The following is a 24,590-nucleotide window of genomic DNA, read 5'->3' as shown; positions in this document are numbered from 1 at the left end:
AATTATTCTAATAAGAAAAGAGGAGGAAGAGAGAGAATTTAATAGAACCTAATTCGAAACTCAAATGCAATGTAGTTCTTGAAACTTTAAACTGATTGATGAATTAGCCTTGCTTTATGATCATGCTTGCTTCGGCCAAAACTAGAAAATACGAAAGATGAAAGGTAAAGAGACGAAAATAAAAGAAGAAAGAATTTAAAAAAGAGACTTTTTTTTATTCCTAAAAAAATTGCGGGAAAAGAAAAACAAGGATTCGTACATGGAGTCATAACCTTTATTTAAAGATAAAATAATTAGGCTTAATTAAGGCCCAATTCCCTAATGAGGTTCCTAAACACCTAACTAAGTAAAATCAATAATAAAATTAAATTTTGAAAATTTCAGTGCAGGGCCGCAACATTGTGATGCAATTTCTGACCTGAAGATGCTCGAACTGGGATTTTCTTCAAACAGAGAAGTTGTAGATCTCTGTCTTTTCTTTCCAGGGGTACCAATTTTGTCCAATTCCGAGTAGTGTAGCTCCAGATATGGTCTTTCCAAGAAACTGTGTCAAAATAAGAATTTATGGCGGGAATTAAGAAAGAATTGCATTTAAATCCTAAATGACATACTAACACAAATCTAAACTAACACATCAAAATAGTGCACTAATGAAGCTCAATTTAAACCAAAAACATGGAGAGAAAGATGTACTAAAATATGACTATCAGTGCACCTGCTGGAAAGGCCCCTGCAACAAGAAAATTGACAATATCAGCATACCAGGGTGCCTGTGAAGTATTCAACTCCAAGAGTTGTTCATCAGGAAAAACATCTAAAAGAGGAATAGGGTCAAGAACTCCCTCTATCCTGCTCAAGTGGTCGGCTACCAAATTCTGAGTTCCACTTCTATCCTTGATCTCCAAATCAAACTCTTGAAGTAAGAGCATCCATCTTATGAGCCTGGGCTTAGAATCTGTCTTTTTCAGCAAATACTTCAAGGCAGAATGATCAGTAAAAACCAAAACTTTTGACCCTAACAGATATGATCTAAACTTGTCAAGTGCAAAGACTATGGCCAACAATTCTTTTTCAATTGTGGTGTAATTACATTGTGCTGGATGAGAAAGTGAATAATGATTGAGCAGGCCTTGTGAGGGCTTTGATTCTGTGCTTGAATTCCATGTGATCCAAGATTGAGAAAACATTGGGGAGAGAAAAGAAAATCATGCTCCATGCATCATAACATTTCTTTGGAACGACTTGATGGCATAACAGAGGCACAACTGTAAGTATTGGAGGTTCGGTCCCGAGTAGACCTACGGGGGTGGCGAAAGGGGGAACAGTAGACCTAGATGGTGCAACAGAGGTCTCTGTGGCCGAGTCATGACCCTACTTGCAAGCCTTAGCCAAGCCCGACAAGAACTCCACATCCTAGGGTCGTTGAGGTCCATTCCCGAAGAGACCCAGTTTGGGGCCAGCACCAGTTTGGGTGTTTTTGAATAATGATATAAATTCTTTTCTGTGCAATTTTGATGCAGGGAATGGAGTCCTCTGATCGCCACACGACTTGAATATGAAATTGTAACTCTACACTAAACGCTGGGCAAGTCGCTAGCAGTAGAGTAGGGGATCCCCATGCATACCATATGCATTAAAACGAAAATTCGAGGGATGGATGGCGAGGAAAGAAACTTGCATTCATGCATCATGTGCATTATTAGTTTGATGAACCTAGGAATTTTCTATGAGAAGTATGAACCGACTTATATTGTACCGATGTTTGTTTTGAGATTGGATAATGATGTTGTTTGGGTGATGGTGTGAAAAGCCATCTTCCTTGGGGTACGACTATTGAATGTTTGTTTGTGTTTGGAGAACTCACCCCTGTTTGTGTGTGTTGTTGTACTTTTGTATATGCCTTATATAGATGACCAGCTTCCGAGTGAAGGTATGGATCCTGCCATCTGAGGAGGACGTTTAGGTGTTCGACGCGGCAGCACAGCAAAGCATCTTCCATGGAATGGCACGAGTGATTCATGGACAGGATGTCAGACACTCATGGACCACCCACTTTATGGTTGACACCCCCATCGAGCTTGTTTTCTCCACCCCACCTGCAGATTCTCACCTACCTTATCCTGCACTTGCAGCTACTCATTCTCCCATGTCTGTTGATCCCCCTACTCCCAATTCTAGACCAGTACCTGCACTTGTACCATTCCCTACTGAGGATCCTACTCCACCCCCTGTGGCCACTGAGAGAGATGTTCATATGGTAGAACCCTTAGTGAGGAATGATGATGTACTGCCCCACATGCTCCCTACCTACCCAAACACCCATTTGCCCTTCACTACATGCAATTCGCCACTTCACACTGCTGGATGGATTGAAGAGGACACTGAGGATGCTGCTTCTTCTAGCTCTGCTTCCCCGACATCTTCTGAGGAGTCTAATCCCATTGAAGATTATTCACCTTATGGGTGACGTTTGTTGTTTGTTTCTGTCCTTGTGGGACTGCTCGTAGGGCGTTTGGTTTACTTATGTTGCTATTCTGTTTGATGGATTGGATTAATGTTTGTTGCTCTCGACGCTATCTGAACATTTTACTATTTCTGCCAAACTGATGTTTAAATACCTTGAGGTACCTTTATGTCATGAGTTATGTTTGTCTTTATCCCACTGTGTGGTTGAAATTGGGAAGCGAAATGATGATTATCTATGGAATACGGAATATTAATTGTGTGATTAAAACTCTCTATGAAGAGAGAGCTTATGTTCGTACAAAAAAAAAAAATCCTGCTATTTTTTTAGGCGTCACAATTTAGTGGTATCAGAGCAGTTCGGTCTATTAAGGCCTTGGGCATGGCCTAACTGCCTAACTTATGTGTGAGTCTTTGAATTGTTTGAAAGTCCTTCTGACTTATGTGGTAGTATGTTGTGACTCTGCTATAATAGTGATGATTCTTTAGAAGTAACGCGCTTACTTGTATTTCAGAAAGTTATGGCTAGGAGAGTTAGGGATGATGTCATGGAAACTTTATTGAGGAGAGTAGTAGATATCTTAGAAAGGCAGAATGAACCAGTTTGAATCGTGGATTGTCTGAATTCTGCAAGAATAAACCCTCGCAGTTCTGAGGCGGGTTTAACCCTGATGGTGCTCAACTTTGGATAGAAGAATTGGAGAAAATATATGAGGTAATGGTTTGCACTGAAGAGGAAAAGGTAACCTATGCAGCTTTCATGCTAGTAGGAGAGGCTGAATATTGGTGGCGGATTGCTCGCCAACAATTAGAGACTGAAGGAATCATGGTAGAGTGGACCATCTTTCGCCGCCGGTTCCTTGAAAAGTATTTTCCAGAGGACATCCGTAGGAGGAGGGAGCAAGAGTTTTTAACTCTGACTCAAGGACAGATGAGTGTCGAAGAATATGCAGCTAAGTTTGACAAACTGTCAAAATACTGCCCATATTTTGCTCAAGTTGATGATCGGTCTAGGTGTTCTAAGTTTGAAAGCAGACTTCGACCTGATATCGAGCAAGCTATCAGCTGTCAACAAGTCCAACATTTTCCAACCCTGGTGGACAGATGTCGAATATATGAGAATGACACCAAAGCTCGCCAAACTCTATGGAAGCAATCTGGTCCTCATCGCCTCGCTCATAGTTTCGGTTCAAAAGGTAAAGAAGTTCATGAGAGACGTAAGCCGTATTTTACGCCAACAAGGAGTTATTGGAGTGAACCTGTAAAAAGTCAGAGGTCAAGTAGTGGAAGTGTAAGTCGACCACCCTTGATGTGCTACAACTATGGAGGTCCTCATTTCAAATCTAAATGCCGTCAACACCGTAATCCTTGTTCTAAATGTCAAAGGACGGGCCATCTTGGTCGCTTCTGTAGACAACCTACCCGCAGCAATGACACTATCTCTGTGGGAACAAACCGGAGGAACCCAAGTCAAGGCCAAAGGAATCCCAGTAATCAAAGTGAGGTAAGAAGTCAAAACCCCGTCAACGTATCTCGAACATCGGTAGGAAGACCTAGTACAAGAGGAAGAGTATTTACAATGAGTGGTGCTGAAGCTGCTCAATCTGAAAACCTAATCCAAGGTACATGCATTCTAAACGGGACATCCTTTAATGTGTTGTTTGATTCAGGCGCTACACATTCCTTTATCTCTGAATCTTGTGTGAGGCGATTGAAATTACCTATTCTTGTCATGAAATGTGATATTGTTGTTTTTACCCCTACTAATAATCCCGTAACTGCATCCCATGTTTGCTTACATTGTCCAATTCAAATAGAGGGCAAGAGCTTTCTTGTTAATTTGATATGCTTGCCTCTTTCTGACCTAGATGTTATCCTGGGAATGGATTGGCTCTCTGCCAATCATGTCCTTTTAGATTGCCAAGAGAAGACCTTAGTTTTTGATCTTCCTAAACATACTGAATTGAGTCATCCAGAGTCTCGTACTATAAACCAGGTAGGCGTCTTAGTAGAACCAGCTCAAGCCTATGTTATTTTGGCCACTTTTGAAGCCAAAGGAGAAGAGAAATTAGAAAATATTCTAGTGGTTTGTGAATTTCTTGAAATATTTCCTGATGATATTCCTGGCTTACCCCCAGTTAGAGAGACCGAGTTTTCCATAGATTTGATGCCTGGCACTGGCCCCATATCTATTGCACCTTATAGAATGGTACTTGCGGAATTATCAGAACTGAAGAATTAACTGGAAGAATTACTCGCTAAACAACTAGTTAGACCTAGTGTTTCACCCTGCGGAGCCCCAGTCATACTTGTGAAGAAAAAGGATGGAAGCATGAGATTGTGCATTGATTATCGCCAATTGAATAAGGTCACCATTAAGAACAGATACCCGCTACCATGAATCGATGACCTCAAGGATCAATTAAAAGGAGCCGCAGTGTTCTCCAAAATAGACTTGAGGTCAGGTTAGCACCAAATTCGAGTTAAAGAAGAAGACATTCCAAAGACAGCTTTTAGGACTCGGTATGGACACTACGAGTATCAAGTGATGCCTTTTGGAGTGATGAACGCACCTGCGGTATTCATGGACTATATGAATCGGGTTTTTCATCCCTTCTTGGACTAATTTGTGGTGGTTTTTATCGACGATATTCTGGTATATTCTCGCACTCCCGAAGAGCACTCAGAACATCTAAGGATTGTTCTTGGAATATTACGTGAAAAGCAGCTCTATGCAAAACTTTCTAAGTGTGAGTTTTGGCTAAAAGAAGTTCAATTTTTGGGACATGTAATTTCGAAGGAAGGAATTGTAGTAGATCCATCGAAAGTAGAAGCTGTATTGAAGTGGGAACCACCTAAGTCAGTGACGGAGATCAAGAGTTTCTTAGGACTTGCTGGATACTATCAGCGTTTCATCAAAGGATTTTCCAAGATAGCTACACCGATGACTTGACTGACTCGCAAGGACCAACCTTTTCAATGGGACAACAAGTGTGGAGATAGTTTTCAAGAATTAAAGACTCGTTTGACCTCTGTACCTATCTTGGTACTTCCTGATCCACAACAAAAGTTTGATGTATACTGTGATGCTTCGTACCAAGGACATGGGTGTGTGTTGATGCAAAATAAGAAGGTTGTGGCCTACGTTTCTCGACAATTAAGACCACATGAGAAGAACTACCCAACCCATGATCTTGAGTTAGCAGTCGTAGTTTTCGCACTCAAGATATGGCGACATTACTTGTATGGAGTAAAATTTGAGGTGTTCAGTGACCATAAGAGTTTGAAGTATCTGTTTGACCAGAAAGAACTGAGCATGCACCAAAGGAGATGGATGGAGTTTCTTAAGGATTACGACTTTGAGTTGCGATATCACCCTGGTAAAGTGAACATTGTAGCGGATGCTCTAAGTCGTAAGTCACTACATGTGTCAACTTTGATGATCAAAGAGCTGGAAATGCTAGAATCGTTTAGGGATTTGAACTTGGCAACTCAATTTACTCCTTCTAGCATAATATTGGGAAATCTCAAGATCACTGATGAGTTCCTGGAACAATTAAGATCGGCTCAAGGAGATGACAAGTATCTGCTAGAAAGGCTTGAAGCAAGGAAGAAAGGAAAAGAATCCCATATTTACCAAGATGAGAAAAGATTGATTAGGTACAAGGAGCGGATTTGTGTTCCTGACAACGAAGATTTAAGAAGAATAATCTTAGAGGAAGCTCACAAAAGCGCTCTGAGTATTCATCCCGGATCCACAAAGATGTATCAAGACTTGAAGAAGAGTTTCTGGTGGCCCGGAATGAAGAGAGCAGTAGCGGAATATGTTGGCTCGTGCCTAACGTGCCAAAAAGTAAAGGTGGAACATCAGAAACCAGCGGGACAACTCCAACCATTGAGCATTCCGGAGTGGAAATGGAGCGACATTGCTATGGATTTTGTTTCTGAATTCTCAAGAACCAGAAATGGGAATGATGCTATCTGGGTCATAGTTGACTGTCTCACCAAATCAGCCCATTTCCTGCCTGTAAACATGAAGCATTCTCTGGAACGACTGACTCAAATTTATATCAAGGAGGTTGTACGACTCCATGGAGTACCCGAGAGTATCGTATCGGATAGAGATCCCCGTTTTAGTTCAAGATTCTGGCAAAGTCTTCATCAATCCCTTGGAACAAAAATAAAGCTTAGCTCAGCATACCATCCTCAGACTGATGGACAATCAGAAAGGACTATCCAGACTTTAGAGGATCTTTTGAGAGCCTGTGTACTGGAACAAGAAGGCCAATGGGAGCAACATCTTCCTCAGCATACCATCTCTAAGCATGCTTAGAGAATTTATCTAAAGTTGTTGTGGATTTTGTTAGATCTAACATTTTTTTGTAGGTTTGGTGTGCCTAAAGCCATTATCAGTGATAGGGGAAGCCATTTCTGCAATAGAAGCATGCAGGCTTTGCTTCATAAGTATGGGGTTATGCATCGAGTGTCTACAGCTTATCATCCCCAAACTAATGGACAGGCTAAGGTTTTTAACAGGGAAATCAAGCAGATTTTGCAGAAGATAGTACACCCCAATAGAAAAGATTGGAGCAAATTTTTGGAGGATGCTCTTTGGACTCATAGGACAGCTTACCGGACACCGATTGGGATGTCTCCTGACAGGATTGTGTTTGGTAAAGCATGTCATCTGCCTGTTGAGATTGAGCATAGAGCATATTGGGCAGTAAGACATTGTAACTTGGAGATGGAAAGGAAGCTTCAACTACAACAGCTTGAGGAGCTTTGTTTGGAAGCCTATGAGAACTCAAAAATATACAAGGAAAAAGTCAAACGCTTTCATGATAGACATTTTGAGAAAGGAGTTCAAAGTGGGCCAACAAGTGCTTTTGTTCAATTCCCGCCTAAAACTTATAGCCAGTAAACTTAGATCTAGATGGGATGGTCCTTTTGTTGTTACTAATGTATTTTCCCATGGTGCAGTTGAAATTAAGAATGAAGTCACCGGTAGCATTTTCAAGGTCAATGGACATCAACTCAAGGAATTTCATCAAAGTCCAAAGTTGGAGGAGGAAATTGTAGAAAGCATGTCCTTGGAAGCACCAACTCTTGAACCTTGAGGGAGTTCTTTCCCCATTCTTTATTCTTTGAAATTGTCTTTGTGGTTTGGCTGCATTGAGGACAATGTAACTTTTAAGTGTGGGGGGAGTTGCATGAAAACTTATGTTGCTGTTTTTGTTTTTTGCAGTTTTCGTTTGTTGTTTTCATTTTCTATTTTTTTTTATTTTCTATAGTTTTCATTTTCTGTTTTTTGTTTTCTGCAGTTTGTGCTTCTATTTTTCTGTTTTGATGATGTTTTGTTGGAGTTTTCATCCTTTCTTTTTAATTTCTAGATGTAGGAATTGTGAAAGTTGTTACACCATTTTTAGTTGATAGGTTGCAATACTTGATATGAGTCATTTTTACATTTTTAGTTGAGCAAGTTGCTTGAAAATTTTGAGTTTGATTCATTAATGATAGAATATAAACCTTGTGAGAATTTTGAGCATATTTTACTTCTTTCTTGTGTGATTTTACTCATGTTGCTAGATTACCTTTGGTCTTGCCTTATATCTTTCTGAAGCTTCTTGTCACATGCATTATTGATATGATTTAGGCCTTTCTTCAAATTGTAGCTACTTTGCCAAATTGACTTACCTTACATTGATTCCTCTTGTTTACCCCCTTTGAGCCTTTATAACCCTTCCTTGATTTTAGCTTATTATAAGCCATATAGTGAAAAACCATGATGTTCCATAACCTTAGGGATTATAGGAGCTTTGGAATTGTTTTGGGAATGAGTCTTTAATAAGTGTGCGGGTGCCTCTAGGAAATACTTCTATATTGTGGATATTGAGTTGTTTGGTATTTAAAAAAAAAAAAAGAAGAGAGAAAGAAAGAAAAGCAAGCAAAAGAAAAAAAAAATGTGGAAAACCATTGGGGTTAGGAGATTTTTCTAGGGGTAATCTTTTTGCTTATTTAAACTTATTCCCCATTGCTCCTCTTTTCTCTTTGGTTGTTTAAGCCTAAATGTCTTCTCCATCTAACATTTACCCTGGCCACATTACAAGCTAAATAAAAGTCCTTTTGATCTTTAATAGCATGTGTTTCAAGTTGTGGAAATTAGAAGCTTGTCAAAGCTTGATTGTGCTAGTTTTCATGTTGTGTTGAACGTAAATACTAGCCGAAAATATTTGAGAGTTGAGAGCTATACACTATCTGTGAGATTCTATCATTTTTTAATCTTTCTTTATTTTAACTCGCCTTCTTGCTTACTTTTAATGTCATTTGTGTGTCATTGATTGTTTGTTGCCTTGATTCTAGAAATGTTTGTTCTCTTTCTTTATTCTTTGCATTGGAAATTCATTAGAAAGTTTTGCCCCAGAGTGCAAAGGATTAAGTGTGGGGGTATTTGATAATCATATTTTAGTGCATCTTTCTTTCCATGTTTTTAGTTTAATTGAACTTCATTAATGCATTATTTTGATGTGTTAGTTTAGATTTGTGTTAGTAAGTAATTTAGGATTTAAATATAAATCTTTCTTAATTCCTGCCATAATTTCTTATTTTGACACAGTTTCTTGCAAATACCATATCTGGAGCTACACTACTCAGAATTGGACAAAGTTCGTGTCCCTAGAAAGATAAGACAAAGATATACAACTTCTCTGTTGGGAGAAAAGCCCAGTTCGAGCATCTTCAAGTCCTAAATTGTGTCACAATGTTGCGTCCATGTACTAAAATTTTCAGAATTTGATTGTATTGTTGATTTTACTTAGTTAGGGATTTGGGGCTTAATTAAGCCCAATTATTATGTCTTTTACTTAGTTAGGTGTTTAGGAAACTCATTAGGGAGTTGGACCTTAATTAAGCCCAATTATTTTATCTTTAAATAGAGGTTATGACTCTATGTACGAATCCTTGTTTTTCTTTTCCAGCAATTTTTCAGAATTACAAAAGTCTTTATTTTAAATTCTTTCCTTTATTTTCGTCTCTCTACCTTCCATCTTTTCATATTTTCTGGTTTTGGCCGAAGCAAACATGATTATGAAGCAAGGCTAATCCATCAATCGGTTCAAGGTTTCAAGAACAACATTGCGTTTGAGTTTCGGGTTAGGTTCTATCGAATTCGCGCTTTTCCTCCTCTTTTCTGATTAGGATAATTACGTTTTTCATGATATTGATTTTTCATTTGCATTCTAAACAGAGAATGAGAATTTCAGATTAGAAATAAATGAATGCACCTAATTCAATAAATCAATTGTTCTAAATTTTGTTAGAGCATTGGATTTGCGATTGCAGTTCTTGTTTTGATGAAATTCATAATCTAGATTTAGATTTTGGGTTATTAATGTCGTATTGAATTAGTGTTGATTGGAAATTTGTTGGAATTATTTTCGTGTAACAATGAGAATTACGTTGTAGTGATTGAGATCTTGATTTGGTTGAATTTCATATTTCGTTTCGTTATAATTATTCCTTGTTCTTTTCTTTTCTGTTGTTTACAATTTAATTCAAAACAATCCTTCTCTAAGCTAATCTGAAATCACATGATGGAACCAGAAACAAAATGTATCTTATGTCCTTTTGAGATGACCTAGATTTACTCCCTGTATTGCAAAATTTTTAAGAAAATTTAGTTTGTTTGATACCATTGCGACGTGGTTATCACTGCACTTGTACTACCTCCCCTCTTAGCGGCCCAGCACTCATTGGCATTGTGCCCTGACTTTCCACAGTTTCTACAAGTTATCCTCAGCTGTGGGCAGTCCTTCACCATGTGTGGCCCTCCACACCTAAAGCACTTAAGCGGTCCTCTGAAAGAACTCATTCAAGAGCCACTCCCACTACTCCTCTCTTGAGAACAACTTCCTCGGGATTGAGAACTATTCGAGCCTGAATACGGCCCTTTTGAGAACCTTGGGAGTCTTCTATCATGTCTCACCGGACCATCTCCCCTAGTGTCCACTATCTTCCCCCTTGAGTTAGCTTCAAAGATTCTGCTCTTGCTCACTAGGGTGGGCAAGTCTGTTAGCTAAAACACACTGACTGCAGCTCGGATATCCGGCCTCAATCCATGCTCAAACTAAGCACACAGATCCTCCTCTCCATCACCATGCTGATAATGAGGCCAGTACTTCATCAGCTCCTGGAACTTAGCTGCATATTCCCCCACAATCATACTTTCTTGCTTCAGTTCAAGGAACTCCCTAGCTTTCTGCTTCCTTAAGTCCTGGGGAAAGTAGTTCCCTAGGAAGATGGTCTTGAATGCTGCCCACTGAATATAGCTGTCTTCCTGTGGTAGGGTCTGACTGGCAAACCTCCACCAGTCCTCAGCCTCCCCACCCAGTAAATAGGTGGCATAGGTAACCTTGTTCTCCTCACGGCACCCCATTGCATTGAAGATCTTCTCCACATCAGCCACCTACCGTTGAGCTCCTTCAGGGTTGAATCCACCCTCAAAATCTTGAGGATCATGCCTAGTGAAGGCAGATAACCCTCGATATTCAGTCGGCTCTCCGCCTTGATTATGCACTATGGCTTCCAGAATCTGAGCCATGCATTCCATGAGGTCATTGGTGCCTCTAGCTCCTCTACCTCTACCTCTACCAGACATATTCAATCTAGCACATTAGATCAATTTATACATTATAATTTAGGCAAACAAAACAATCAACACTTATCTTGGATGCTTCAGCCCGATACCCCAGTTTGGTTTGGATGAACTACACTGATACCAAAATTGTAACACCTTAAAGTTAATTTCAGTAAATAAGGAATTTTCAGAAAATTTTGAAATAATGAAACTCCCATTTCTAATCCAAGTTTCGTCAAACATTTCAAAATAAAGAAAGGGGTTATAATTTCATCAAATAGCTGCTACAGGACTTATTCAAATACAACAGTTTTCAAAATAATATTCTAAGTCCTATAGCAGTTCCATCCACCCCTTCACTGAGTCTGGTGCTGATCGTCTTGATTACCTGAAAAATAAATGTAAGGGTGAGTACTCTATGCTACCCAAAAACACACAGTCAGCATAAAGTCTCACCTCTAGCACATTTCCACTACATTAAACAAACACAATCACAGGCAGCATAGCCACATAGCTTATGTCAATTCAACACCGATGCACTTACGGCATCGGCAACATTTCACATTCATAAGTACAATACACAAACCCATGCATGTGCACGTTAGCCACACTCACTGTAGAACTGTGATCACAGATTTATACCATGAATGGTCGCCGGTTACCCCCGCCTCACGGATACCACGTGGGCAGTCACGGGTCGCTCAGCAAAAGTAGTGGTCAGAGGTCTAGTCAGGAAGAGAGTGTGTGGCTTATAGTGCACCCGTTCCACAGTCGGTGTCACCACCACTCCCTCTTCTCCAAGGTATTTCTACCGTCCTCATCTTCCACACCCCCAGTGTATCGCTGAACCATTCATAGTACATTACAACAGCGCTAACATGCCCATTCACACACTGATAAATCCATATTTTACCATGTTTTTAGTATAGTTTTTGGTTAATAATTAGGAAAATAGTTCTAAAATAAACTTGAAAAGATCACAAAAATAAAATAATTAGTATAAATTGTTGGTTTGTTGAAATATTAAAAATTATTTATATTTTTGTAGGAGTTCATGCAAAAAGATGGAAAATTGTTGAAAGTGCTTAAAGGAAGGATTAAAAGCTGAAATTGAAGAAGAGTAGTCAAAGAATCAAGCTTGAAGAAATCCTAAGAGCTGGGCGTTACAACTCCAAGTGATTGGCGTTTGAACGTGGAAAGAAGAAAATACAACACTAGGTCTGCGTGGCTACTCTGAGTGATGCGCGTTAACACTCCAGCAACTGAAACTGGATAACTGCCATTGCGTTGAAACGCACATCACCTGGCGCTTTGGCGTGTAACAGAGAGTGGCAACTCATAGCAGATGGCGTAACAACGCAGAGCTAAGCACATGGAAGAAGCGTTCATTGAAGTGATGTGCGTTGAAATGCACATCATTTGAAGCTTTGGCGCGCAAGAGTGCCTTGCAACATAGATCACATGCAGCCAAGGCACACAACTGCGCACCTTTACTATAGCCACTGCGCGTTTTGTCAAAGAATTCTGCAATTTTTATAACTTCTTCTTTTTGCCAATTTTGGACGTTTGGAGCTTTTGTATCACTTTTAGAAGATTCTAGAACACTTGGGGACAACTAACTATCAGAATTTCAAGGGTGAAGTCGAAGAATTAGAGGAACTCTATAAATAGGAATTAGAAACTAAAAAAAGGAGCTTTTTATCATTTTTAGTTTTTGGTATTCATTTTGTAACCGTTTTAACTTCCAAGGGAAGTCAGAGGGAGAAGAGAGGAGCAACTTTTGTTCTTCTTTGCTAGAGGAATCTGGGGGAAGGCAAAGTTATGGAGATGGCTCTCTGCTTTTCATCTTCTTTTCTTCTTTCTTCTCTCCATTTCATTGTAATGTGTTTCTAACTCTTTTTGTTAGGGACTTATGGATCTAAAATTGATATATTGATTTCGTTTTGACTCTGAACTTTGAGTAATTGAGTTGATTGAGGGATTAATTCTGTGTTTACTTGATCTTTGAATGGAAATTCAATTGATTAATCAAAAAGTAACTTTCACTAATGGAAATTGGGTTTGTTGCTTGGATCTGAATTAATTCCCAAAACTATTGATTTTCTTAGGGATAAGTGGTCTTAGTTTTACAATCTTTTGGTTCTAATTCGTAATGCAATATTGAACTAAATTTGGCCTAAGGAATTAGGAAGATTTGGTTGAATATTAGGACCAATGAATTGAGGAATCAATCTTTGGTTATTGTAAAGAGAAACCGATTGTCAATCAATCAATCAATTGCTTGAATGTTCAAAGGCAGAACTGAATTGATATTGATATTCTAGTGAAATAAATTCCTAACTTTCCTCAATTCATAATTCATTCTAAGAGTACAAATTAACATTCTATTTTTAACAATTTCTCATTTCTTCAATTCTAAAATTTATTTTCTTGCATATTGAAATATGTTCAATGAATTGTTTGGTGCAAATGGTTATTATCTTGTGAATTGGTGATTAAATATAAGATCCTAGAGGACGATACTTGGGACTCAATCTGATTTCCACATTTTATAACTTGCTACAACTACCTAGTACACTTGCTAGTAGTGAATTACACCATTTAAGTACTACGATAGAAAATGTGTATCAAGTTTTTGGCATCGTTGCCGGGGATCTTAGTTTTTAACATCATTAGTAACTAGAGGATAGCTAGATTGTACTACCTATTTTCTGTTTTAATTCAATTCTGTTTGATAGTTCAATTTCGTATTGAGTTTTGGTAGTGATTTTACATATATTATTTGTTATTATTTTAATTTTTTGTAATATTGCATTGCTGTTCTGTTTTTAAATAAACATAGGTTATCTTTTAGCTCTTGAAGAATATTGTGATTGTAGATTCTCTGCACTTCATTGCTCTGTGTTCTAATCAAAGTTCAAGTATTAGTGTTTGTGTTTAGTTTTCCTTGTGTTATATGCGTGGGAAGAATAAAGACAAATATGTTCTTGTATTTGATCCGAACATAGATAGAACTTTGAGAAGGATAAGGAACGAATTAAGGGTAGAGAACTTGGTTAAAAAGAAGCAGAGTTCGCAGTTTACACCTTCTTCACCAAACTCAGCAGAAAAACAAGCCAATTCTCCAACTTCATCTGTAAATTCAGAAGCAAAGATGGCTGAACCACATAGACAAAGGACTTTAGGAGACTATGGAGTACCTAATATGCATGGATATAGTTCTTCTATTGTCAAATCAACTATTCAAGCCAACCATTTTGAGATTAAACCTACCTTATGTCACTTAGTTCAACAAGATCAATTTTCTGGTTTAATTTCAGATGATCCTAACTTGCATATTTCTAATTTTCTGCAGCTATGTGATACCATAAGGATCAATGGAGTCAGCGAAGAAGCAATCAAATTGAGATTGTTTCCTTTTTCTTTGAGGGACAAAGCAAAATGTTGGCTCCAAGCCCAACCACAAGGGAGCATAACTACTTGGGCAGATCTAGTCAATAAATTTTTCTCTAAATATTTTCCACCTTCTAAGGCTGCAAAGCTAAGAGGAGAGATCACATCCTTCATGCAGCAAGAAGGAGAAACTTTATATGAGGCATGGGAGCGATACAAGGAACTCTTGAGAAGATGTCCACATCATTGCATACTAGAATGGATACAACTTGAAACCTTCTATAATGGGATGAATCCAACAACTAGAACCATGATAGATGCAGCTGCAGGAGGTTCTTTGAACACCAAATCACTAGAAGAAGCTCAAGGAATTATAGATATGATGGCCTCCTCCATGCATCAAAGTGGTTTCTCTTGAATGAGAAACATCAAACACCAAGCTAGTGACGTTAAAAGAGCACTTGTTAGAGGCAACTCACGTTTCTAAAACCTGAACTTTTATTAATTGCAGTTTAGATGTTGAATTTCTAATTAATTTTGAGAGTCATAGTAGTATATTTTGTTGAATTAGGTAGAAATTAATATTTTGAAATTTGATTTTTGATAAGGAAGTATAGTGAAAAATTGATTGGTTGTTTGCTGTGATTCAGAGAAAAATTAGATGGTGAACTTAAGTTTCAAGATGAGTCATGATCAAGGAATTCAGATTGTAGAAAAAAAATTGCAGTTCTTAAGCTGATATGTAGTAAAACAATCATGGGAGTTGAGACTTCAAGTGAGTAGAGTAGCAACACAGGGACCTTATGATCTGCGCGTTGAAACTTTAAACACTTGAAGCTAAAACGCGCAGACCAATAAAGAAGAATCTAAAGCAGTGAGTTGTGCATTTCCACTCTAAACAACTGAAGCTTCAACACACAGTTGCGCGCTGACACGCTAAATGGATAGAGCCAAAACGCATAAGCTCTAAGTGAAGCGCTGAGGAGGAGCACTTGCGTGTCTTCACTCTACTCACATGTCGCCTTGGCGCGCAAAACTGCACCTTCACTCTAAGTGAATAAAGCCAAGACGCGTTCTGAGTAGCGGCGCGCCTTAACGCCAACTGAATGAAGTTACCATGCGCAGTTGCGCACCTTCACTCTAGATGTTTAGAGCCAACATGCGCAAAGGTCAGATCTTTAAACCTTAAATTCTTTCATTTTAAAGTGAGCACATGAGCTGCATAAGGGTTTTAAGTTGAAACGCAGAACAATTGAAGTAGCCACGCCTGGGGATTTTTGAATTGCAATGAATTGTTTTGAATTTTATTTTTTTTATCATGGAACTTTGATCCTGCAGTTGTTGTCATACTTCTCTACATTTAGCACATTGAACATGGAGATTGAAAGTTGAGATGAACCTGAAAACTTTGGATATAGCTCGATACTGAAATTATAACTTGTTGATGGTTCACATAAGCTTTAAGATAGCATATTTTTTGTGTTTGAAATTAGAAAAAGTGTTGCACCTGTTGAATTAATTTCTGCACACTTGGTTAAATTCTGAACTCATTCTTTTTTGGTGTAAAATTGTGATAGGTACTGAAAAATGGCAAGCACACCAAGGGGAACTCCTAGGACAAAAAGAGGCAGATTTTCAGAAGGTCCTTCTTCAAGAACAATCCCTGACCATGATCCTAGATTCAGAGGCATTCCACAGGAAAACTACTTCAAGGCTAATATTCTGAAATGAAAAATAGTGCATGACCGAAACTTTGAACTAAAGGAGGATGAACACCCTGAATTCTCTGACCAAATTAAGAAGAGAGGATGGAAACTATTTGTATCAGCTGCTGGCAAGGGATTTAGAGAGTTGATGCAGGAATTCTATGCTAATGCTTTGAGGACTAAGGGAGAACATTTACCTCCCAATCATACTTTTGTTAGGGGCAAAGTGATCAATTTCTCAGCTGAGAACATCAACAAAGTATTGCAGATCACAGTTGAAAGGGAAGAAGAGCAGCAAGATTTTTATGAATTTTTGAATAAGCAGGACAAGGATTATACAGAAATTTTTGCACAAAATAGGCAGACCAGGGACAACTTGGGAAATGAAAGCAAGAGATAAGGCCAAAAACATCTCCACGGCCAAGAATATCCCAACCAGAAATCTGCTAGCCTTCACAAAAGTATGGAGTATTTTTATTTTGAGTTCTTTTATGCCTGTAATTCACAGCTCCACTATTGCCATCAAGAGAGCAGAATTGATCTTTGCAATAGTGGATGACTTCTTTGTGGATGTTAGGAAGGTGATTAACAGCAGCATCAAGGCAATTTTAAAATCAAAGCCGGACTCTTTAACTTTTCCAGGAGTGTTAGCGTTGCTGTGCAAAGATGCTAGAGTGGATTTTGCAGATTTCAGAGAACAACTTAAGGCCACTCCTCCTATAACAGCTGCTATGATCAAGGAAATATACACCAACACCCCTGTCACTGCTGCCTCACCTCTTCCAACTAAATTCAAAAAGGAATCACCTTTGAAAATGAAGTCTCAACTGCAGAAAATTTTGGATAGGCAAGAGTCCTTAGCTACAAGGCAGGATGCTCTTTTTGAAAGTCATAAATCTGGACTTCTTTTGATGGACACTATGATGATGAACATAGGAAAGAAGCTAGGAATGACAAAGGAGCAGTTGTATGAGTCTGAAGTTCAAAATGTGCCATATCTAAGGGCCACTACATTTAACAATCTCCCATTGTTCACTCCTGCCATGCACACTCCTCCAAGAGAAAATGAAGAAAATGAAGAGGAAGAAGAGGAAATCAGTTCAGAGGAAGAAGAGGAAGAAGAAGCACAGATTAGGAGTTATTTTGCTTTATGTTACAACTGTAAAAGTTTTAGTGCTTAGGAAAATTTGTATTTTGTATAATTCAGTTAGCACTTTTTGAATGCTAACAACATTTTAAATCCTTTTTAGTTGCAATGCATTTTGTTGTTGATTACTTTAAAAATTTCTGCAATATTCATTTCATGCAATTCCTTTAAACTGATGATGATCTGAATTTCGTTTGTGCAGAACACTTCACATTTGCATACAACACTTACACTTGGACTGCACACTTGCACAAGTTTCATAGAAAGGGGGGTGAAATTCTATACCTCTACGTCATGATTTTAAGCTGAAAACACTTCCTGAAAAACACAAAAATAACTGAAAATGAATCATTGAACTGCATTTTTTTGAAATAATTGAAAATAGTGAGATTCTGTAAATTCTGAATTTCAAATTCTTTTAAGTTGTTTTTCCCATTCTTATATGATTGTCACACTTATCAATTTCAAAATTAGGTAGTCTTGCTATTCTGTGCATTCAATTCTGAAAAAGTAGATTGTGAGCTTAATTGTTTAATATTTTCACTTTAATTCCTTGGTGAGACTTGAGCCTCATGCATAACATTTCTTGATGTGTGAAATAGATCTCTTATTTTGCTGCACCTCTAGAACTTGCATTGTTCTTGATTGAATTTATAATATGTTACAGTCACATATATGATAGAGGCCTTCCTTGTGTATGCTTAGAGCCTAAATAAACCTCCCTTGTGCTGAAAATCTTAGTTTCCCTTTTGAGCCTTTAACTTGTCTTTTGGTAAACTTCAATTCAAGCCCTACTGAAAAACCATGACACTTTTCCAAATAAGAAAAAGGAAATTTAAGTTTAACTAAAGATGATTTACAGAATTAAGTTTGGGGTGGCATGTTGTGATATTATATGACATTGCTTAAGGACAAGCAAAGTTTTAAGTTTGGGGTGGGTAACAGCAAAGTATGAGTTATTTGAAAAGAATGATTGAATGAAAAAGCAAAGTATTGAAAAGAAGAAATAGGAAAAGTGAAAAACAGAAAAGAAATTCGTACATATATGCATAAACTGATATATGAAAAGCACTTGAAATATTTCAAAAATTCAAAAAATGTTGTGAAGAATTGAATGGAAGAAAAGAGAATGCAATCTCATGCTAAATTCTGAATATCATCTACTTGAATTGCATCTTTTCTATTTGGCATAACCTGCATTGTTTCGCAAATTGATTGAACACCTGCCTATCCTTTAACCTCAATTTCACCTGAAAAGTCCTCTTGATATGTGATTTGTACATTTTTTTTCCAAGCAAATACAAGTGTAAGTACATAAGTATATATCCTTTTTTTTTCTTTTTGAAAGAGAAAGTTAACATATATATTGTATTTCAACATTCATCATTTCATAGATAGAATATTATTCCAACATCTCATCACTAGTAAGATTAATCACAATTTCATAATCTGAAAAAGCCTCCATATATTATAAATATCAATTGATCCATCAGGGAAAATAGTCGTAATACTTTAACACAACTTAAAATAATAACATTATCCAAATACATATTCTAGTATAACCAGACTCCTTAAGAGCAGTTCCCCTAATAATATAAACATATAAAACCATCACATCAATCGTAAGGGGAATAATCCTCGACAGGATCAAACTGCTCAGAAGAAGTAAGGGAAGAAGGAGTAAAAGTAGAAGCAAGATCTCCATCGTTCTCCTCGATCCATTCAGCAGCGCGAGGGGATGAATAAGTACCGGATATCCTTCTTAAAAGGTAGGTGCCATGCCTTCACCTTGTTCCTGTCCATTTATATATATATACATAAGAGAAATAGCACGACACAAGACAAATCAAAGGGGTGAGTTCTCCACACACAAACAATCATCCAATCAGCCATACCCCCAAGGAAGGTGGCGTCACAATCACAAATAATTTCAACAATCAGCATGCATCATTAAGTACTTAGTAAGATATTAGAGGAAAAATGACAGTCATACTCAGCACCAAATTCAGACTCAATCGACAATACCTAGTAGTAATGCATATGATGCATGAATGCAAGTTCAACCTCACCCATATAGTCTCTCATGTTTCAATAGTATGCAAATGATGCATAGGGATCTCATCACCAAAATCATCAAATCATCAACCACCAGAATCAACAAGGCGATCGAAGGACGCCATTCCCTACAAAAGCAGAGATAGAAATATAGATATATCATGATCAATGATCAATCAGACGCATACACCCATTAGTTTCGGGAATGGACCTCAACGACCATTGAATGTGTGGTTCTTGTCAAGTTTGGCCAAGGTTTGCATGGTCATAACCCTGCCACAGTGAGCTAGATTGCGCCCCCTAGGTCGATTATTCCCTTTTTACCACCCCCTGTAGGTCTACATGACACCTGAACCTGCACATCATCAGCTGTGCACTGCCAATGCCTTATCACTTGTAAAAGTATGAAGCATGTTGTAAAGCTTATCATTTTCATTCACAAGCTTTCTCGTTTTAACATAGCCATCTCAGGGATAAATGCACAGATAGAAAAATAGCCATATAGGGCTCCCATCATGGCAAACTCCATGTGGTCAATATCAATAGCCAGTTTCTAGCTTTCATCATAATCAAATTTCATCAGTTCATCAATATTTTACAAATTCAGTCGTCCATCTCAAACATGGACTCAAACACATTATCATTTTTCATTATCACAAGTACAACCGTCCATCTCATTCATGGTCTGACACATTATCATTTCTCATTATCATAGATATAGATATCCAACTCATTCATGGACTTAAAACATATTCTTGTTTCTCATTATATCATAATTTCATTAAGTCAAGTGCAGCACCTCAGTGAACAATATTCAAATCAAACTACTTGTAATCTCATCAACAACTTCACTCTCAACCAATCAAACCTTTCAAATCAAATCACTTGAAATCTCATCACAAGTTTCACTCTTCGTAAACTAACTCTCAAATCAACCACTTGAAATCTCATTATCAGTTTCATTCTTAGTAAACTAAACCTTTGAAAATAACTACTTGAGATCTCATTATCAATTTCAATCTTAGTAAATTAAACCCTTGAAATTAGCCACTTGGAATCCCATTAGCAATTTCAATCTTAGTAAACTAAACCTTTCAAAATAACCACATCAAAATCCCACTAATGAACTCACTCTCAATAAATTAAACCTTTACTTCCTTATCCCTTTAATACCTCAAGATCTCACTGTAACATCCCAAATTTCAGTCTACGTGGCAGAGAGTGTTAATTATTAATTAGTGACTCTTTTGTTTGATTTTTAGTACTCTAGTTTAATTCTTGCTACAACTGTTTAATCATATTATGTTTCCTGCTTGCATAATTATTTCTCCCAGGGTGTGTTTAGTTAATTTCATATGTGTATGTCTATATGATTATGTGATGAAGTTACCTTGACTTAACCCAAGGTTAGTGAGATTAGCCTGGGGGCGAGATAGTCTTTGAGTCAGATGAATGGACCCTATTTCTTTCATTCCCCTGATGATTGTTATTAATGTTACATAGTTCTTTTAATTCTTATTATTTGATTGTGTGATGTGCTTCTTAAATTTAAGTGGAACTGCACGTGTAACTTTCTTTATTTATATTGAATGTTCATTAGGTTCTAATAGTGGATGTACTTAAGTCTTCCAGTATTCTGGTACCATGCACACTAAGTTAGACCATTAATGAGAGCCATCATCTATTTTTTTTTTTTTACCCTAGAAGTCACGTGTACTACAAAGGACCCAAGAGGCAAGTTTTAATCTTTCCTCATTTAGTGCTAGTAAACAAAAATTCATTCATGTCCAGGAGGGGAGAATCGAATTTAATAGCCTAGGATTCTAGCCCAAATTAAGTATACTTAATGCAATTCCATTGTTCCAGGTTACCCTAAATAAATACAGCTGCCACTTCTTGGACTGCCATATTTTGATTGGATCTTATTTAAAAACTTTCCTTTTTTTTTATATATATATAGTGCAACTGAAAATTTAAAGCCCCAATCCTCTTCTAGAAGGAAACTTTCCATATTCTCGGCACTTACACATAATTGCCACCCTATTCATTAATGCGCCTCATGATTTTATTTAATACCCCTCTTTTAAATAAGGTAATCAGATTTTCGTTATTTGTTTAAGTAGGAAAGAGAAAGACACTGGCCATAATGACCTAGATTCTGAGCCTAAATAATTGCACTTAATACAATTATCAATTCTCTAGTTACTCTAATTAGGTGTAGACGAGGATGGAGTTCTATTCCTTTCCTTAATTATAAACTTTCCATATTCTCGTGCACATTTAATTAAGGTAGGTTATTAATCATAAATTAGCGAGAATCTTGTAGTTAATTAGAGAAGATACCCTTGCCTTTCCATTTACTCGAAGAAACCCCCCATTTCCTCATTTAACCGCCATTAAACTCCCTTAATTACCCGCTTACATTAAATACCATAGGGGAGTGAAAAGGCGCCTGCTTGATTCCCTCCACATTAATCCAATCGGTTACATGCATTTAGTGGGCGTGCCAATCAGCTTGAAACGTTCCACCTGAGGCAATTAATTCCCCAGAACCGTGCCTGACATCAACTATGTATATTCCTTCCTTAATTACCTTGTATTTATGGTAAAACTCTAGGGAGATTTGTGTAAATGCATGGCCAAAAAGTGGCGCCACCTTCCATCAGAAAATTTAAGTAGCCACCCTGCATTAATTGCATGGCATTACCGAAAATAATCAATCATTCACATTATTTTGTTCCTAATAACCATGTTTTAAATTGCTTAAAACCGAGGGGCCTCTCTTGCCTCATTTAAACCATCATTCAAGTTACCTAATTTACTTCTTAACCGCATTTAACCTCACGAGAAAAACAAAGGAAAAACCTACTCAACTTCCTTCTGGAGTTGACCTAGCCGCCAGCCTACACTTAATGTACAGCCAAAAACTTAGCAACATATTTCTGGAAATTATGCTCCATTAATCACATGCAATTATTTCCTATTTTATGACACTAGCCACACGTCCAAGGCAAAGAGAAAGGCACCACCTTTTCACTAACCACTCAAAATAACATCACCCTTTTCAATTTGTGGGACCCGCTTCCCTCCACAACAAACCCTAGCCGCCAACGTGCATTAATTACCCACTCTTATCTAGGTCAAACCCCCATTTCGGTTACTCCATCATGATGAATGGCGTGTGGAGATGTGTGGATCACCTACGGCTTGCTTCTTTTACACTCTGTGCGTTGAATGCTCTTGAGAAGGCGCATCACCTGCACCTGGACACCATGAGACGTGACTATTCAAGTAAGAAGGCGAAAGGGTGTGTCACTTCGCCTAACCTAACCCTAAAACCCTTCTTGTGCAACTCACCGCCAGCCTTTGGAAGACGAATGGGCAAAGCTTTAAGCCACACTATATAAGAACACCTTCTAATCCTCACGCGCCCTTTTTCCCTTATTTTCCAAAAACACTCTCAATCTCACCACTTCTCTTCTCTCTCGACACATTCTCACCCTCTCACAAAACCTCTACTCACCTTTTTCTCTGGTGGACAACACACTCCATCACCAACCTTAAGGAGGCGACAAAACACCAAGGACTCAAGTCGTGATCAAGATTCTGCTAGTACCATGACCAAGCCTTCCATTCTATCTCTCTTTCTCATACCAAACAAGGTTAGGGGAGCTCTTGTTTGCGCTTGAATGCATGTGGTTGTTCGTTAACTTGTAAACTCTGCATGCATTCTCTTCTTCTTGTTTTCGTCTCTGACCTTCATCAATTAAAATTTCATGCAAACCATTTTCCTTCATCTCGTGGTGATTCTATTTGGATGGTGTTTTAAAAATCCATGTTTTGTAACTTGCGTGAACTTGATTGAGGTTGAAATAGTTTTGCATGTTGATTATATTGAAATCCTTGTATGAGTCTCGGTTGTTTACCTTTATTAATGAATAAAGTTGGTAACTTTGATGAATATCCGATTGCATGTTAAAGTAACTATATGAATCCTTGTGTTCTTTTCAGTTTTCATCGACTACCCTCCATCCTTTTGTTTTAACTGAGGAACTACTCACTTTTTTCTCTCGGTTTGATTTTGAATGACCAAGGAACGCTTTTTCTTAACCATGAAAGAATTCTCCTACCACCTAATCACTATTTTACGAAAAATTGGTGGTAGAAATAAGTTGCATGTGTGATTAAACTTGCGGTTATTTCCATGATTCTTTGATGATTATTTTGTTTGCGAAGGTACATTTTGACTATGATATTTTAATGAAATTTTATAACTATCTCCATCTCCTCTCCTTTTCTTTTATTCTCGGACTGTGGATGAATGGTTCTTCTTTTCTTTGAACGTGCTAGCTCTTATGAGCATGGATTTGGATATGTGGTTTGTGACCTTTGGGAATTTAATGTGCGTTCAAAAATGGTGTAAGGAGGATGCGGTTACGAAACTCTTTATGTGCATGATATGGAGGATGGAGAGTCAAGGTCACAGTCTAGCACAGCTGAGGGATGTGAGTGTTCAGGTTTGAGGGAAGAACCTTGGGGGTAGTGGAAGGGGGTTGCCCCAATGGTGCAGAATAGCTCACCGCGGCCGGGACACGTCGCCATCGAAACCTCCACTAATCCTGACGCGAGCAAGCATTACCGAGGATCGTGGAAGGACTCGTTCCTGAGGAACCGAAATGGTTAAGTTGGGAGAATATTCTTGATGGATTACATACAATGTGTGCTTGTAGGGAACGAGGGCCTCCGATCACCTTGACTGGAGGAATAGTGGGAACAAACTGAAGAAGTAGTGACGTTTCAAATACCTTGAGTATAATTATGTTATGAGGAACTCATTCACTTTATTTACGTTGTGGCTGTTTGATGAATATTATGTTATGATAATGTGATTATTGAACTATGAGTCAGTAGGTTCGTTACTATTATGCTGATTTTCTTACTTATTCGATTTTTGATAATTGAATGTATTGAGCTCACCCTTTCTGTTCTGTTTTTGTCTGGTGTTGCGTCTTGTCTTGCTGTTGTTGTGTGTCGCATGAATGCATGGCAGATGGACCCACTCCGAGCGAGGATTTGGGGAGAGGATTCGGGAGGAAAGGAGGGATGGATCTACGACCTAGCAACGCGCCGCTTGACGTACCAGGGAATGGTCTCCATGTCCATGGGACCTCTCACTGAAGGCGAATGGAAGCCC

The 24,590-nt window shown here is 38.1% G+C and overlaps 1 non-coding gene and 1 pseudogene across 1 annotated transcript; one reads left to right on the top strand and one right to left on the bottom strand.

Annotated features, from left to right (window-relative positions):
- Positions 1 to 3,181: 3,181 nt before the first annotated feature.
- LOC113862345 lies at positions 3,182 to 6,796 on the top strand (annotated as a pseudogene).
- Positions 6,797 to 14,633: 7,837 nt separating this feature from the next.
- Positions 14,634 to 14,740, bottom strand: LOC113864113. Its single transcript, XR_003504717.1, has one exon. It is a non-coding gene; the product is annotated as a small nucleolar RNA R71 (small nucleolar RNA).
- Positions 14,741 to 24,590: the final 9,850 nt, after the last annotated feature.

Source organism: Abrus precatorius, unplaced genomic scaffold (assembly GCF_003935025.1).
Source record: "Abrus precatorius isolate BTA unplaced genomic scaffold, Abrus_2018 Scaffold3, whole genome shotgun sequence".
NCBI classification, from domain to species: Eukaryota; Viridiplantae; Streptophyta; class Magnoliopsida; order Fabales; family Fabaceae; genus Abrus; species Abrus precatorius.
The sequence above is the reverse complement of the archived record's forward strand: the minus strand, read 5'-3'. Positions and strand labels throughout refer to the sequence as shown.